Consider the following 5,784-nt stretch of genomic DNA (forward strand, 5'->3'; position numbering starts at 1 on the left):
GAAAAGATGTGTCCAACTTGACAGAAACTGCTTTACCTGACTTGCTTGTGCAGCAGTAAGGTTGTCCTCTGAAATCTTAATATCCAAGTCCTGTAGAGATTTCTTAGATTTACTGCTAAGACCCGATTCAGAAGAGTCTGGGTTCCAAGTATCAATGACCTTAACCTCATGTAATGCACATAAAAGTGATCTAGGAGGAACATCTACTATGGAAGCAGATATATTACACACTCTAACAGGTATGGTAACAGTATTCTTACACTTGGTAAGGGAAACAACTCTTGGACAAATAACAAGACCACCTGAGAGAGAAGTATTGACTTGTTCAGTCACAGCTGATTCAATGTTTCTGACATTTCTTACTATACCTCTTATGACTTTGGTTTCATTTGGTGCTATCTGGATGGCATACTTGTTCGTTGTCTTAACTGGCCTTTCATCTTCCAAGCTGTTAAATGCTACTCTCTACTCATCTGGGACATCTTCGTCTAATGTCTGTTCATAAGTATTCCTGCAAATACGAATGAAATTAGTTCACACAATAACAGGCACAATTTTGAATAATTAGTCTGAGGAACTACAAGAGCAGGTATAGCATAAGATGAGTTACCAAAACAGGGAACATAATTTTCTAACTCTAAATAACCACTGTAAGGTAGCAAACTGCCATTGGCACTTTGAACATTCAGTCCAAGTTCTGACATATCATGCAAAGTTGGCATAGGATTCAAACATTTGAAAAATTCTTCTGAAATGCATGTTACAATAGAGCCTGAATCAATCAGTGCTTTGGTCTTGACACCATTGATAAATATTTCAGTATCATTGGATTCACCAACTAATCTAGAAAATAAACTGTCAGTAGTTTGTTGATTTGTTATTCTGATAGGGCTTTCCTTAACTGCATCCTCTGTTTGTCCCACAACAGAAGATGATATTAGTTTAAATTGTTTCCTCCAACCTGACCATAGTTACCACTTTTAGTCTGCTGGTTGCGCGATTGATTCTGCTGCTGGAATTGTCTCCTATGTTGCTGTGAGTAGTTTCCACTGCCTCTTGGGTAATATCGTTGTCTACCCTGAAAGGAGTCTAGTCTGTAAGAATTTTGTTGATTATAATTTTTTGATGAAACATTTTGCTCTAATTTACCCATGCGATCATCAAGCTTTTTCATGTGACCAAGTAGATCTGAGAGTTGTTTCTGCATTTGTTCAAATTCTGAATTCTGAATAGTGAGAGAATCAATATTTGTCAACATGGAAACACTAGGCTTTGTAACTGCATTGACAGATTTTAAATTATTTTCCTCTTGTTCTATCTGTCTCACTTCTCTCAGCAGTGAATAAAACTCTTTAACTGATTCATACTTATGTCTGGTAGCATTTCTTAACTGAGCGCTTCTCAATCCAGCCCAGAACTTTGACCTTAACATTGCGTCTTTAGCACTAGAGTCAATGTGACCTAATCTTACAGCTTTTGATATACATTGTTCCATTCTAGAACCATAGGTAACAATTGTCTCACCTTCTTTCTGATGATCTGCATAGAAATGCTGCATGATATTTTCAGGTGTGCAAATATTCCCATAAAAGTCTTCCAATTTCCCGAGAATGTTGTCAATCGTGGCATCTTCACCAAGAGGGATTAAGATTTCACGCGCTTGGCCCTTCAAAGAACTACGAACAAGCTGTAATAAAGCATTTTCTGATAATTGGCTCTTAAGACATCTAACCTCAAAAGACCAAACTTCAAAACTGATATCCCCTTTTTGTAATGTTTCACTTCCACTAAAAGATGGAAGTTTGACTGGATTTGGGTTGGAGTTCTGACACAGAGCACTAGTCATAGTAGAGTTAAATAACCTGGGGGAGGGCAAACTCACCCTTGGACTAAACTTTGGCCTAGCACCCTCATCTGCGGAAGCAAATGGTAACCTGGGATTACAAGAAGGAGTTTGTTTGACACTTTCAGCTTTACACTTCAGTAATATTTCATATTCTTCCTTTGGAATAACCCTGTAATGATTTTCTGAATTTATCTGACAGATAAGATCTTCCAATGAAGTTTTATCATTACTCGCCATAGTGACACTTACTTCCCTCAGACACTGAGACAGACACAAAAGCAAATTGAAAATAATTATCTCAAAGCGCATTTGTTCTACCATACAGACATGAAGCAGACACACTAAATCGAATGCACACACGACTTTGAAGTATATCTGATGACAACTGTATATATACACCAAGTCATTATACTACTAATAAATACCCGATTGTCAATCTTTGTCCAAACGTCCTGGTGTCCTGTATTCTGGGTTAGTCAAGGCTGCAAATAAATATCGTAAAATGCAACGTGCGCAGTTGACCAATAATATTTGGATCATAGGCTGGGGTTGGCAGGGGTGGGGAAAATTGTTCACAAAAACACAAAAAAATCTAAGACAGACACATTGACAGTCCACAAAACACATAAGACAACATCAACATGTGCTAAACAAATCATTGAGTAAACGAATACATATTTTCAGTGTTGATATCGTTGATAATCGCGACTCAGACTGAAATTATACCTAGGGAAAACACGTTTCTACACTTCCAGAAGTACAAACTTAAAACACATGAAAAAAATAATCTCCAGCCCGATCACTTTCACGCTTGAATAGCACGCACCTTGCACACAGCCGGCTTTACTCTCATTCAACATAACATATACGACAAGTAAACAACAGAGACAATTGACATTACAAACAAATCAGACATTTACAAAACATAGAACATATAAATGAATGGATAGCACTTTTTCACATTTAATTGGAATTTTCACAGATGGAAATTCTGTAATCGATGCTATCACTGCGCGCAGTTTTCGACGCGAATACACCTGTTCCCGCACTAGATCAAGAGATCTCCACAAATAATTGGATCACTGGACGGTGTCCTGAATTGAACTCATCTACGACAATAGCTAGCCATGGTATGAACGGATGAATAGTAGTAGTGGTCGACGGAGCTCGCTCACTTATAAACTGAAGTTGTAGGCCTACTTTTCACAAGGATATTGGCACTTTCACACAGCCGACTCGAACATGTCTGGCCCTGGTGTTGGAACCTTGTCCCTGGAGCTGGAATCTGGACCCTGGTTTCCTTCAAAGCATAGACAACGTGGGCGCCATTGTCACAGGGTCGTTAAATAAATAACGAAATCTCTGGATTCGTACTTTGCTTTTATATTATATATGAAAAGAAACCTAGAAAACACAGAAAACACATTCACGACACAACACATACACGTTGACGAAAGACAATTACATGTACTACATATTAAATTAAATTACAAACACAATGGTTTTCCCAATTATAATACCGGTGATTTACCGACAGTATCACTGAATATGATGTTACAATAATATGTTTAACAGTGATCTTACCAGGTATCCAGGACTTTAAATAATAAATAAATAACTTCATCTTTGAAGATCAGGAATGGAATATAACAGTAAATGATACTAGCGCCGTAAAGGGTAGAATCTGTGGGTACTGGATTTGGCGGGACTTGCGCTAATATAGTGAGCGAAGTTAGTAAAACATGCATATGAATGAGTTAAAAGTCGTCTGTCATTGGTCAATGAGACATGTATACATGCACCTGGTCACTAAATCCTAAAAATGGAAAAACCACGTGACTTATCACAACATTCACACATGCACTCATTCATACATACAGCAATGCGTTCTATCAGCAATGCGCGCTGATAAACATTAAATAAATAAATTAATATAAACTGTGACACATATCAGAGGTGTGCATATTGCTAGGATTTTGATTTCTGATAATTTATGAAAAAAATACCAGCTTTTGAACTTATATATGCAAAATATTGCATATAGGGTACCCTCATTGTACGGATAACTCCTCCTACAGTTTTCAAGATAGGAAGTTGTTCTTTTGCAGATCAAGTGTACTTATATCAGCGGTATGCATATTGCTAGAATTTTGATTTCCGGTTATTTGTGAAAAAAATACCAGCTTTTGAACTTAGTCATTTTTGGCAAAATATTGCATATAGGGTACCCCTATTTGAACGGATAACTCCTTCTACAGTTTTCAAGATAGGAAGTTGTTCTTTTGCGGATCAATTGTACATATATCAGAGATGTGCATATGGCTAGGATTTTGATTTCTGATTATTTATAAAAATTACCAGCTTTTGAACTTAGTTTTTTTTGGCAAAATATTGCATATAGGGTACACCATTTCACTGGATACGGGTTGACATGGATTATGGATACAGTTCACATAAAAGAAAACCCGGTTTGCTGTCACATTGACAGCTTTTCACTTGTTACTATTTTGGGACGACGTTGCACTTTAATTTAAAAGCCTTCGGTCATTTAAACTGTAAAAAAACCGCCTTAGTAATGTCAAGGTCATCGTTGTGTTTTAAATATCCTGGAACAGGATCTCTTGAAAATATATCTAGTTTACTTCATACTGAATTCTGAAAGACAGGTGCGGTGACTACTGACTGCTTGCCATGATCCTGGAGAAGGTAAGACAGTATGATCTGGAAATCGACTGAAAAATGTACTTTCAGTTTAATATTCGATTGTATGACATTTTATACTGTTCCCTTTGTTTAATAGAAATGTACAAACATGTTAAGCAAGTACAACTTAAATAAATGTTTAAAAAGGGTCAATGATTAATTTCTCGACACGTTATTTCGTTAATACCATTGAAACCTAAAACAGACTTTCTACACAATGTAAACTTTCCATAGAAAATCATAATTGCGAAAGCTCGGTACCTTTACTACAATTTTTGAAACCTAGATACTGATTTTATAATAGTGTCTGTAACAACTGATTTGTCATAAAAATTGGTAAACTGTGTGTAAAATGTCAATTGATATTCTGAACCGTAATAAGTTCAAGCGAAACGCAATGGGTCAAGAGTAAACATGTTACCAGTGTAAACATGTATAGTGTTAATGAAGATATCTGTTTATATTAGGTGTGCTCATACTCAATTGAAATAATTTGTCTTATTTTAAGTACAAAGATCATTTAAAACCAAAACTAATTTAATATAAACGTGTAATACAAAGGCTGTACAACTGTACAAAATAATAATTGTTTCAATCGGATTTCTTGGGTTTAGAGTGGTTCAAATACTCAAAATTTTCCTTTTTTTTGATAGTACATTAACCATTTTTCATATATCACTAGCAAATCCCAGATAGTTCAATGTCGTGTTAGATAATTTAGACTCTTTCAGCATGCAGATGTGTTATTTGTGTTTCTTTGAATATATTTTATCGAAATATTGTTAAAAAAGTCTAATGTCTACAAAAGGGCTATATTTTAGCGAAATCGTATATCAAGAGCGCTATACCTCTTCTTTACCTTCTGCTGTTAAATCAAGTCACTTTATTTTGGCGAAACAGAAAATACAAAATACATTGCGTCGCTCACAATTTGTACTTCGTTTCACGTTTAATATAGCGACCCATTTAAATGTCTCTGAAAACAGGTTTTCCACATTCATTTTACACCCTCTATTATTTCTCGGGCTATATTGACCTTTATTTGTATCTTGGGCTGCTTAAATTTTGAATGTTAAGTAAAAATTCCAGTTTTTGACCTAAAATGAATGTGCTAAATGTATGGACTGTTTATCTATGCTTAAAATTAAGTAAAACATAAACAAATCAGTTTAAAAAAGATTTTTCCTGATATTTTGAACCGATGAAAAAAAAAAACAGGGTACGAGCCTTGTTAA

This window comes from Magallana gigas, chromosome 1 (genome assembly GCF_963853765.1).
Source record: "Magallana gigas chromosome 1, xbMagGiga1.1, whole genome shotgun sequence".
NCBI classification, from domain to species: Eukaryota; Metazoa; Mollusca; class Bivalvia; order Ostreida; family Ostreidae; genus Magallana; species Magallana gigas.